The sequence below is a fragment of the Apodemus sylvaticus genome, chromosome 21 (genome assembly GCF_947179515.1).
Source record: "Apodemus sylvaticus chromosome 21, mApoSyl1.1, whole genome shotgun sequence".
NCBI classification, from domain to species: Eukaryota; Metazoa; Chordata; class Mammalia; order Rodentia; family Muridae; genus Apodemus; species Apodemus sylvaticus.
In genome coordinates, this window is record NC_067492.1 from 58,827,932 (window position 1) to 58,841,482 (window position 13,551).

General features: G+C 36.2%; 1 pseudogene; it reads right to left on the minus strand.

The window, feature by feature from the left end:
• Nucleotides 1-640: 640 nt before the first annotated feature.
• Nucleotides 641-11,882, minus strand: LOC127671607 (vomeronasal type-2 receptor 116-like; annotated as a pseudogene).
• Nucleotides 11,883-13,551: the final 1,669 nt, after the last annotated feature.

The following is a 13,551-nucleotide window of genomic DNA, read 5'->3' on the forward strand; positions in this document are numbered from 1 at the left end:
AGTTGAGCCTGTGGGTCTTCCTATGGTTCACCCTCCTCCTCAGTTTATTAAAACTATACCGTAATCCAACCACTGGGTTCCACAGCCTCTACCTATTGTTGGATATAGTGTTTTTGAGTTTGAGAGCAGAAAATGAACATTTCCACCTCAGACTACTGGCCAATATATTGAAGACTAGCTTAAAAACAGGCAATACTCTGCCACATATGTGCTCCACAGGAAATAAGAAAATATGTTCTGATTTCGTTTTTGTAAATTGTTTAGTTAATTTGTTTAACATGATACGTGGTTTCTATTTGTAGCCATGACTGTTCTGGAACTCACTTTCTGTACAAGTCATAGATTCAATAGTCTTAGCAAATTTTATTATAAGTTACCAGGGGAGAAATGTCCACAAAAGCAAAATGATGAATACATTTTTAAAAAGGATTTGGGAACTTTATTTCTTCCAGAGTAAAAAAGCAAGTGAATGAGTTAAGATTTTATGGAGAAAGTTCACAAGATTGGCAGATATGATACTTCTAGTCATCACTAGAGGAGCCAGTGAGAGTGATTTCAAAACGAGGTATATGCACTGTAATCCAATAATTGATAGATATGTGTCAACATTTGACAGAATTCCTGAATTATTTATTCAAAACTATGATTTCTCCCTTACATTTTGGATAGAATTTCTGTCTGGACTTATTAAAATGATATAGATCTTGGGTACAAAGATGCATCCCAGCATCCCTGCACTGGATGCTAAGATGGAGAAGATCTCCCCAGTAACCATGACCTTGCCCTTTGTGCTATGGTAGACAGGGAGGAAGGTGACCCAGACACTGCAGAACACCAGCATGTTGAAGGTCAAGTACTTGGCTTCATTGAATGTGTCAGGCAGATTCCTTGCAAAGAAAGCAAGAATGAAGCTTCCAAGGGCCAGGCAGGCCAAGTATCCCATGACACAGTAGAATGCAGTAGCTGAGCCCTTGTTGCAAGCAATGATGATGTGGCCATGCTCAGAATGTTCATCAATATCAACAAAGGGAGGAGAAATTGCTAGCCATACTGCACACAGAATACATTGGACCAGGGAACATATGGGGATAATGTAGTTGGATGCACCTGATACCAGGAAGTTCCTTAACTTTCTTCCTGGGTCTGTGACTTTGAAAACCAGGGCTACTGTGATTGTTTTAGCCAGAATTGTGGGAACAGCCACTGTGAATACTATTCCAAATGTGGTTTGCTGTAAGATACAAGTTGCTTTGTTAGGATGGCCGATGAAGATAAAGAAAAACAGAAAACAGAACATAAGTGACACAAGTAATAGGTAGCTGAGGATTCTGTTATTAGCTCTTACAATAGGAGTGCCATGGTGCTTGTCAAAGACCCAAAGAACCACAGCTGGGAATGCAGAGAAACAGAAGGCTATTAAGGCCAGAGCCATTCCCAATGGGTCTTCATAGCTTAGAAATTTCACACCTTTCTGAATGCATTTGCTCTGTTCTGTGTTGGCATACTGGTATTCTGGACAATTCACACACTGGTCCATACCTGATATTCAAATAAAATTTTAGTTAGTTATTCTGTAGAAATTTTATTGACAATGTTTTTCAAATAAGGATGTTGAAAGAATCCTTGCAATGCTGCCTTTGATGCTAAGAATATAATTTGAAAGAGATTGCTATGCAACATTGCTTTCAATTTATATTGTTCATAAAGATTTGAATGAAAATATAGCCAATTTTTCTTTATCATGTTAACTTTGTTAATTATATAATTTATAATCTAATAAGAAAGTAAAGATTTCCTAATCCATTTCTTGTTTTCATTTTAAAATCAATCATTCAGTTCAGAGAAGATATGTTTTAAGCTATCATGTGGTTGGGTATATTTTATAAATACAAAGCTCTACACTTACTGTTTGCAGAGATCATTGACTGTATTTAGAATTCATTATCTATGACACATTGAGATTCTGACTTCTATTGGGACAAGACCAGTAATGCGTACTTGAGGATTCACTAGTTCAAACTCATTGACATAGAAAGAACATTAAACTGAACAGGTATGCTCAGTGTATGTTTATATATTAATATGTATATATTCATGTAAATGTAGCAATTGCATTATTGAATTTAAGTGATTCCTGTCAGAAGTCATAAGAAGAAGTTGGAAAATATTAGGTAATATTATTCTTTGAAAATCAGAAAACACTAAAGAAATAAGTCATTGGATGTATCCTCATCTGTCAATAAGTAAACGCATGTTCTGATTATTTATCATGAGATGCACTAATATTACCACTGAAAGAAGCAAAAATCTCTGTAGATACTTTGTACTAAGAAATGCTTCACCTTGATTCTTTCTTCATTTGCGATGTTGAAGACTTTTACTCCTTCCTCATCTCCATTTCTATGGTACTAAGTGTCTGTGAATGTACTCAAGGATGAACTCAGTATTGACAGTCAGAATGAGAAATATATCAGAGGAGTCCCGGAGAAAGAGGGGCAACCTAGATGATTTGTCTTAAGCAATAGTACCTCATTCCTAAGTTGTAATTCCCATCATTACAATATGAACTGTGTTGTGCACTTCATTTTCATGCCATTTCAGAGAATTCTGAATATATTCCCTTATTTTCAATATTCTATTCTAGACCAATGTATTTATGGAGAGCTATTGTTTGATAAGTTTCCTCAAAGCCTTAATATTGGATTAGGTTTTCATAGATAATTTTGCTCTACCAGAGATCCTGAGTTCAGATCTCTGCACCTGTGTCAGGTATCTCAAAAGTGCATGTAAGTGCAACTACAGTGGGATTATTTGAGCACATGTGTACATGTGTAACCCATCCCTGACATTTTCACAGTTAACATATTAAAATATTTTATGGAATCTCTGTGGGCTTTGTTGATACAAATATTGGTTAATTCTTATTTATTTTTTACATTGAAAAGTGTTTCAGTAAGGTTGAGAAATTATTTAGGGACATACTGTATGTTGAAATGCAAGGCTTCAAAATACACTTTCTGTGTATGGTATGTTGCTTTGTTCTGCTACATGCACCTTGGAATAAATCAGATTGTAAGCCTTAGTCACAAATGATTTAATTTTTTAACCATCTCAGAAGCATGCTATATCTTTCAAGAATTTTACTATACTATATAGAATGAAAGGCAAAATAGCTGACAAGCTAACCATAACCATTTTGTATTTTATGAACCCTAAATAATTATTGTAATAGTGGTTGGTGTCTTTAATATACTAAATATAATTCTCATCTTATATTCTACATCATGGGTCAAATCTTTACTTTCTGCATTCATATGACATATGGCTTTGGACATGGCTTTCTGAATACTACATATTTTCAGTTTCTCATAAATTTTGAAATACTTTTATCTTCCATATTAATGTAACAGAGAATGTGGATTTTGTACCTTGCAGTCTCATGACCAAATCTAGTAGATTTGATATTATATTTGGTTCTTTATGGTCTATAATGTTTATATGTTGTACACATTATTTGTATGGCAGTAATATTCATAAAATTTAAGAATTTAATTATGTCAAAAATTGTGACAAAAATATAATATGCATTTAGTTTTACAATAGATTAATTATTACAAAAAACTTAGGGAGATTTCCTCAAATCATAATTTCATTTTCTAAAGTATTTCTTCGTGAAAATGTAATCTGCCATGAATTTGCAACGAGTCACTATCTAGTTTAAGGCACAAGGTATATTTTATTATTTGTTTGATTTTGGCAGAATATTGTTAATGATTTTAAATCTACAACTAATAAACTGCAAATGTGATATATTTTATATATGTATTTGCCTTTCAATTGACTTCATCATTCTAGTGTGATATAAGAGAATAATAGATTTGCAACATTTATCAGCACAGAAAACACTCACTTGTGTCATTAGAAATTTCATTTTCAAGGCAAGGGCTGCAAATAAAACAGCAGGCTGCCAATCCCTCCTTCCAGAATCTTCTGAATCCAGCACCACAGTCTGTACTGCACACAGAGGATGGCATCTGAGAAAAAAAAATTAGACACATACTTACAGTGACTTTTAGCTATTTCTTTTATGTTTTATATTAGCACATTAAGATTTTAATAGAAGCAGTCATCAATAGTCTTCCCACCACGAAAAGCCTAGGAACAGATGGGTTTAGCCCAGAGTTCTATCAGACCATCAAAGAAGACTTAATACCAGTACACTACACACTATTCTACAAAATACAATCAGAAGGAACACTAACCAATTCATTTTATGAATCTGCCATTACGCTGATACCTAAACCACACAAAGACTCTACAAAGAAGGCACATTTCAAACCAAATTTCCTTACGAATATAAATGCAAAAATAATCAGCAAAATTCTTGCAAACAAAATCAAAGAATACAACAAAATAATCATAAATCATCATCAAGTAGGCTTTATCCCAGGGATTTAGAGATGGTTCAATATAAGGAAATTCATCAACATAATCCAGTTTAAAAAACAAAACTCAAAGGAAAAAAAGCACATGATCATCTCATTAGATTCTGAATAAGCATTTGGCAAAATCCAACACCCTAAAAGTAATATACAGCAAATCAGTGGCCAACATCAAACTAAACAGAGAGAAACTCAAAGCAATCTCATTGAAATCAGGGACTAGATAAGGCTGCCCATTCATCTCCAATCCACTTTGTTGAATATAGTATTCAAAGTCTTTGCCAGAGCAATTAGACAACAAAAGAGGTCAAAGGGATAATAATTGGAAAGGAAGAAATTAAAATATCATTATTTGTAGGTAGTATGATTGTATACTTCACTGACCCCAAAAATCTACCAGAGAACACCTAAAACTGATAAAACAACTTTGACAAAGTGGCAGGTTAGCACTATCATGCTTATTCAAAATTGTTACTGTAATAATTTTCCATCATGAATACAGATAAAAAATATTGTTTTTTTTACAACTATCTTATTTAAACATGAATCTTAATGTGTTCATTTCCTCACAATTAAGATAGATGTTTGTAATGAAGCTCAATGTCACATTTTAAGAGCACACCTCTAATAAGATATGACCTGGAAGAGGAAAAGTTTTATAGGGAAGGAAAACACAAACATCAAGTACTGATTAACATGGCCTCATAAAAACCGTGGGAATGCTTCATGCAGTGAAATCTCAGAATAAGAGCTCTGAATGCCTGGAGAAAGAATGAATGTCAACAGATAAATCTCTATCTCTACATTACCTCGAGTAGATTATGCACTGATGTTTTAAATGAAGAGAAAAAATAAAAGAGGTAGGATATAAAACTTGAACATGAACACTGATAATAAATACTAGGTTCTTTTTAAATATCTCTAGCCTCCTTCAAAAATTATACCAATTGAATGTTAGGAATATGATTGCAAAGTTTTCTATAAAAGCCCTACTACACACTAGGCCCCATTCAAGGCACAAAGTCAAAAATAATAAATCTCTGAACATATAATCTTGCTATTTACTTACAGTAACTTCATATAAAATATTAAAGTGTACTTTGATAAATGATTCTTTATATGTCTATACAGTGTGTCACATACCTCACACTTATGGTAAAGTAGTGCTTCCTTGTATATGTTATAATTAGCACAACTCCAAATTATAATAATTTTCTGACTGAAAGTAGAGTTGACAAAATCCAAAGTAGGGAAAAGAAAGAGTAATACAGTAGTATCAGTAGTTGTGGAGGAGCACTAATTCTGATATATTTGAAAGCAAGAGTGTCAATTAACCTCATCCCAGAAACCTGTCTACAATAGAATGTATTGTCAAGTAGAATCAATGATTTGGTCATATTTGGGCACAAATGTCAATGTGATTTTATTTTCACAGTTAAATTCCCAATGCCTGAGGAGATTCAGTTTACATAAGATTAATTTCCCAGTAGGGCAAAAAAAAAAAAAAAACCACTGTCTTTTACATTTGTGAGTGATGAATCAGTTATAGAAGAACATACCAACAGTATTTGGCTACCAGATATTTTGGTTTGGGCTACTATTTATAAGGGCAGTCTATTTCAGTTTTTTATGTAGAATTACAATTAACATAGAATATCATTTTGTCCAAAGATTTTGTTTTGCAATTCACCAGAAATAGATTATAGGTGTTTCATACTATACTTACTCACATACTCATGTGGCATAAAAAACTGGCATTAATATTTCCAGATTATAGAAATTAGAGTTTTAATGATAGTTCAAAAATGAAGTATTTTTAGTACTGGAATGGGAATAACTGTCACTCAATTTTTTATCACCATCTCATGTTTCAATCACTACTATTCATGCAAAACATGAAGTAGGATTTTCTGATTCTTTCACCTAGTTCCATTTCATATGTCTAGATACCATAATGTGTTAGGAAATTTTTTCCTACTATAATGTCTTAGGTTTTGTTTAATCTTGATTTATTTTATTCTCCCATAGAATCCTGTTATTTTTCAATAAGAGACAGAAAGTGGCTATGATGGGAGAAGCAGTTGGGAAGGAAGTAGGAGTTTTAACGCTGATATATTTACAAGAAAATTTGAGAATTGGTCACATCACAATAGAAGGAAGTAAAACTGTATTTATGATATATTATGTAAGAAGTACAAGCTATTTTCAATAAATAAAGAAATCACAATTGCAAAAAATATTTTCCCTGTTCTCAGAGAAAGATCTTTCTGTTGTGTGTTGTGTTCTTTGGTTAGCTTTTTTCTCAAGAATTATTCTATACATATCCATTAAAGGTATTGTTCCTTAATTACCCTTTTCTGCCTTATTACACATTAATTTGTTTGCCACCAGTTTTTATAAAGAAAAGTTCTCCTCCTGTATGTGCATGAGTCTCCCTACCCTGTGCAGGCCACCAATGAATTTCTTAAAAATAAGTGAGCCTTGTTTTCTTGGATTTAATTTAGAGTATATGAATTAAAATGTTCAATTAAAACAAAATTATTTGTTACTTTTGTTTGGTTGCTGTTATTGATGTATTTGTTGTGTTTTAATAGCCATTTTTTTGTCTCTTCCTCCAGAGCTTTAAATATGTTCCTTTGTCCTTTTGTTCATCTTGCTTAAAAGTGTGAAGGGGTTCTTCAAATTAATTAAAAAGTTATGAATAAAATTTAAAAGTTATGAATAATTTAAAAGTTATGAATATTAATTTCTGTAATTTTGTTCATTAGTGAACTTGGTATGTGTCCTTTTACTATATGGGAACATATTTTTGAGTATTGTGCCAAGGGATAGTAGCTATGAATTTTGTGTTTCATAACTGTAACATTAGTGTCACACTTATCAACATCTCTTAAAAAGGTTCAATCTAAGGGAGGAGATGACTGTGTAATAACAACAATGATCTGATAAGAATTTTGTTTAATTCAAAGGAAAGAATATCAATCAGTGGTGAAAAATTGATTTGTATTCATTAAATTTCAGAAAATAGTTCTGATATGAAAAAGTTTTATTTTATCCATGGATGAAATCTTCAAAGAATTAGTAAAAATATGTCAAAAAAGTAAAAAAGAAACACAATTCAGGAGCCTAGAAATTGGTTCCTGATTTGATGAAATTTTTCATTTTGAAATGATGCAGTGTATTCACTTGCTAGTGTTTATTACTGTGTATTTAAATCAGTAAATTCATATACACCCACCTTTCTACTTCCTGTAGCCAACTCAATCATGTCTCCATATAAATGAAGGTGTCGACCATGTGGAAAATATGGCTTGAATGTTCCTATCTTCATCTTAACCCCAAGGCGTTGAGAAAAATTCCCAAAGTGAATAATGTCATAGTCTTCCTTCAGTACTATTCTCTGTTTCATAATAACTTTGTCCCCATGAGGATTAATGAAGTGGGTCTTTCTTGGGAAGGAGTTTATCTAAAGATAAGCATTGCACTATAATGTATACAGAATTACTTCAAGTCATAAATTGTGTTCTGATTTCATAGAAAAGGCATTTAAAGGATGAGGGAAATCTAAATACAAGCAATTGGATAAATGCAATTACCATAATATTCCAAGAATTTCAGTTCTCTCAGTGAAGACTGCCAAACAGAGACAAAACTGTAGAAGCAAACACAAATAGGCAACTCTCTCTCTCTCTCTCTCTCTCTCTCTCTCTCTCTCTCTCTCTCTCTCTCTCTCTCTCTCTCTCTCTCTCTCCTAAACAGCTATGAAATTTAAGACACAAATATCATCCAATAGAAGAAACTCTACCTTAGAACAGTGAGAACTGGCTCCTTTCTCATTGGCTCCTGCCTGATTATCAACCTGTTGCAGATTCACCTAATGGAGCGCATGGGCTACAGCATACACAGAATTGTATATGCTATGACTAACATCACTAAAGGACATGTCAAATGTCTTTTCCATTAGCCAGTCCAATGAGGTATCGGATGAATAGTTCTTCAGCATTTCACATTTAGATGCTGAGGCTTCATAGTTAAAGTACTTCTACTCTGGCATTAGTACATATACACCTGTACTTCTGAGATGATACCTTGTTTGTACGAAAATTTTTAAGCCAGAAATCTCACCATAGTGGTGTAGAAAAGTAAGAGTCCCATAGAATGTTCCATGGGGTAAGTCTCTCTTACTGGTAGGGAAATTCCATTGTTTTGTGCTAACCTTTATTCTCTGTATAACTGGAGACTCCCACAATCTGAAGCTCAATTCAAAAATACTGTATGTTTCCCCATAAAGGATAATAGCATTTGTGGTTGACATCACAATTTGTTTGTACTGTGTTTCAGTTTTTTGATGGAATGACTTCTCTTGGGCTGATATCATGTTTACAAAGGCAAAGCAAATTTCATTATTTTCACTTTTTTTTTCAACTTAGAAAAAAAAAATTGTTTGCTTTGATCATCATCTGAGATGACAAGGCCAACCTAGTTCCAGTTGAAGTATGAAGGAGAGCATTGCCAATGCTAGAAATGTGTCCTTTGGGTCCATCTGATAGAGATAGGGAAATTGTTCCTTATCACGGAAGATAGAATGGAAAGGTCCATAGGCCAACTGTAGGAGCTACAACAAAGAGAAAAGTATGAGGTGTAGTACACTTTAAAAACTTGTAATCATATTTACCTGCAAACAGTTGATTATATGTGACTTTCCTCTCATCTCTGATTCAAATGAGCAAATGTGGATGCCTGGAACCTCCACTTCTAATGGGAACAGCAAGCATAACTGTTTGACAACGCTGTATAAAATGTATTCACATGTTTTGATAACTGTTTACTGTCTTTCAGTTTTTAGTTTGATATCAGTGTTTTCACAGTTTGTAGTCATCTTAGTGTTTCCAGTGTAGCAGTACACGTTTCTCTGTTTCTTTGAAGTTCAAAACTATCATACTGGACTGTCATATTTTGGTAAACAAGAACCCTGCATGAGTTCACAAGAACCAACAAAAGACAAAATCCCAGGTGTAATGGTTGGTTTTGTGTGTCACCATGACACCAGGTGGAGTTTTCACAATGCCTCCTTGAGATCCAGCTGTAAGGCATTTTCTCATGTAGTGTTCAAGAGTGGGCCCTATGATTAATTCAGTTAGATTTATTCAGATGGAATTAAAGGGTCAGTCAGTGCTGACATCAGAGTAGCTAGCCAGGGAGCTCAAGAGAAGAGACACTGGCATAAATTTCTTTTCATGTCTTTGTATCTTCTTCCTTTGACTTTTTCTCCAACCACGGTAAGTTTTTCTCTGATTACTCCATATCAATTAGTGTAGTAACAACAGGTTTTTCCCAAAGCTGTCCATAATATGTAGTCCCCCTTATTTCATGAAAAGTATGTCTATGTCTCTCCAATTTTGTAGGACCAGTACACCAATTTGTGCATGTGCATGTATGTGTGTGTGTGTGTGTGTGTGTGTGTGTGTGTGTGGCGGAGGGGGGGGAGGCAATGTAAACATTTGCATGTCATGGCACAAGGGTGGAGGTCAGAGGACAGCTATATAAATGGGTTTTTCCTGCAACATGGGTTCTGCGGTTAAGCTCCTTTGTCATTTTTGTTGTAAGCATTCTCACTCACTGAGCCAGCTTGCCTTTTCTGTTGCTGTCTGAGGCAGGGATCATTAGGCAAGGCTAGCACTGAACTTCATTCGTTCCTGCCTCTGCTCCCAGTGTTGGGACAGGGCTGTTAGATGCTTCCACACCAGACATTTCTATTAGTGATATTTGAGGGAAAAGTTATTTTCTTTGTAGTTTTAAAGGGTTCTCTGTCCATCACAGCAGGGAAGGTCTGAAAGGCCAAAAACCTTGCCTGAGGCAACTGGAAACAGAGAAGAACACTGACAGTAAGCTAAGACTATGCTCAAGTGTACTTTCAGGGGATTTTTCTATTTACCATCTCATGATTATGTATGTATGGACATGCATATCAGATGCACTATGGGAAAAGACCGGGTAAAGAAGTAAAGTGATACATGCACAATGAACCCCTGTCAATCATAACAGAGATCCACACAAACTACACCCCTAGTGAGAAAACTCGTCTGTTTCCCGAGCCCCATAGAAGCAAGCCTCATTCAGTCATCTGGACCATTAGTGCCTTATGTGGCTGCTGGCAGTGCTGATGCCCTTCCCGTTGAACAAAGGCTCCTCACTACCTGGCAATCTGTGTGGAATTTTATTTCATTGTTGAATAAGAGGGAAAGAACCTGAAAATCACCTGGTGGTCAGACACTGACTGCAGGTCACAAACACTTACCACTGAGCCCTCTCTCAGGCACTTTAGGTTTTTTTCTGACTATCTATCTATCTATCTATCTATCTATCTATCTATCTATCTATCTATCTATCATATCTCTGTCTGTCTGTGTCTATTTGTTTTGGGGTTTGTTTTTGTTTTTCAAGACAATGTTTCTCTGTGTGGCCCTGCCTCTCCTGGATCCCACTCTGTAGACTAGTCCAGCATTGAACTCGGGTACCTGCCTGTCTCTCTCCCAAGCTCTGAACTAGGACCTTGAAGGGATTTGTGAGAGCCTTTCCAAGATTAACAGTAGGGGCTGAATGAGATTTCCATGTGCTACAGTGCAGGAGTGAAGAGAGGAATGGAGAAATGCAATCCAGTACTGCAATGCCTCTTAATGTGTTTCCTGGTCTTTCATGACATTAGCTGCTCACATAATGAACTGCTCTACTTCTCATGGTCAGGATGTCAAGATAAACATTAGCATTGTGTCTCAGCTCTTCTTTGTTAGTTGGTTAGTAGAGAAATAATTTCAGTATGTAGTTTTTTCAGTGGTACAGAACTGACCATCACATTTCTGCTTCCTGTTATAATTTTGATCCACCATGCTGGCACAGATCATTTTTTTAAAAAATAGGGTCGTACTATTGTGGTTCTTGAGTGACCTCAAACTCAAGCGATCCTCCTGATTCTCCTTAGCAGATACTGGTATTAAAGTTATGTGGGTCCAAGCCTGACTCAGATGACAGTCATAATTTCATCTCTCTATTCAGCATGCTGGGATGGTCTACTCTGAAACCATGTTATCACATAGAACGATGGCCCATCTTCCTCCTACACACAGTTTGGTAATTTTCTTGGAAACCGGATTTGTATAGTGCAGAGGCCTGGACTTGCTATATAGCCAACGCTGACATTGAACCTCTGATTCTTAGACACCAAACCCTTGGATTCTGGGATATCAGGCATGTTCAACTATGTCTAATTAATGTAGAACTGGAACTATTGCTGTGATGAAACACCATGACCCTTGGGGAGGAAAGGGCTGGTTTCTTTTAACCCCTCCACATGCCTGTTCATCATCAATGAAAGTCAGGTCAAGACTCTGTAGGGAGGAGCCAATACAAGTCCTACTTGCTACCTACTGTATTGTTCTCCATGGATCGATCAGCCCACTTTCTTGTAGAATACAAGACCACCAGCTCCCACAATGTGCTAAACACTCCCCCACCAATCACTAATTAGGAAAATTCCCTACAGGAGTGGAAAGATGGCTCTGAGGTTAAGAGCTCTGACTATTCTGCCAGTGGTCCTGAGTTCAATCCCAGAAACCGCATGGGGGCTCACAACCATCTGTAATGGGATCGGATGTCCTCTTCTGGTGTGCATGAAGACAGCTACAATGTACACATACACATAAAATAAACAATTCTTTAAAAAAAAAGAATGAAAATGCCCTACATGTTACAAATGCCCAAAACTAGAGGGGGTGCACTTACCAAGGCTCTGTTGCCTGCTTGTGGATCCTGTTCACATAACTGAGCTGTCTTGACTGATTTCAGTGGGAGATGATGTGCCCAGTTCTGCAGTGATTTGTTGTACCAAGGTGGGTTACAACCTCATGGGACCTCCTCCTTTTCAGAGGTGAAGGGGCGGGGCAAGTGGGGGAAATGCTGTGTGTGTTCAGGGGACTGGAAGTGGGTGGACTGCAATCAGAATGTAAGTGAATAAACAAATTAATGGAAAAAATCCAAAGTCTCAACTGTAGGCTCCTATAAAATAAAAAATTACTCTTACTTCAAAAGGGAAGAACCAGGGGATGAATCTGAACAAAGCAAAAGCAACATCCAACTGTGTAAATAAATCAATACACACCATCTGGGGTCCACTCAAAATCTTCTGGGCTTCTCTAAAGAGCTTGGGTCAATTCTCTGGTTCTGTCCTCTGCAGCACACAGAGTTTTTCTTCTAGGCTTGGGCTGTGGCTCCACTCCACTGCTGCTGCTGTTTTTGGTGGCGGTTCCACTGAACAACCATTTCCAAAGTGTTGTGGTCTCTTGCTGCAGCAGGGCTGCACTTTCACCAATATCCTTTACTGGAGTCTCTTCAGGGACTCTAGCCCTGCTACACAGTGCTAAACCTGAGCTCTTCTTCCTCACCTGTTCACCCCTTCAAAACCAGTACCACATGTTGAATTTCAGAACATACCTCTGTATGCTAACTCTGAGGAAACACTTCCCAGTAGATTTCACTTCAGTGATGTTTGTCTCTTCTTAATCACTGCTAATTTCTTAGCTCCAGCTGACAAGCATCAATTGACCCAATAAAGCAAAGGGTCAATTGACTTCTGTTGGACTGTCTTCCCTCTTCTCAACCATACATGTTATTTCAAATTTCAACACAGGGGCTCTCTTTGTAATCCAAGCTTCTCTGGAACTCACTCTTTATGTAGAGCACATTAGCCTAGAATTCAGAGGTCTTCTTCTCTGTGACACCCAAGCATTAAGCTTGGTTTGTTCTGAGCTCTTGCTAACAAGTGATTGTTTAGATCTAGCTAAACAGAACTACAGATTGTTAATTCAAAATAAATCACAGAATTATTAAAAAATTGTCAAACTTCCCTCTGAAACCTTAGAAGCCAAGCCTCCATCATCTGTATTGCTTTCAATATTCTTAGCTTCCAAGGTCCCACAGAAGAGCTCACCAATCTTTAAACTGGATTTTCTAGCCCAAAGTCCCAAAGTCCTTCCAAAAACCTCCCCAAAAGAAGATGGTCAGGTCTTTCATAGCAACACCCACTATTCTGATATGTATATGACTCAGTTATGCA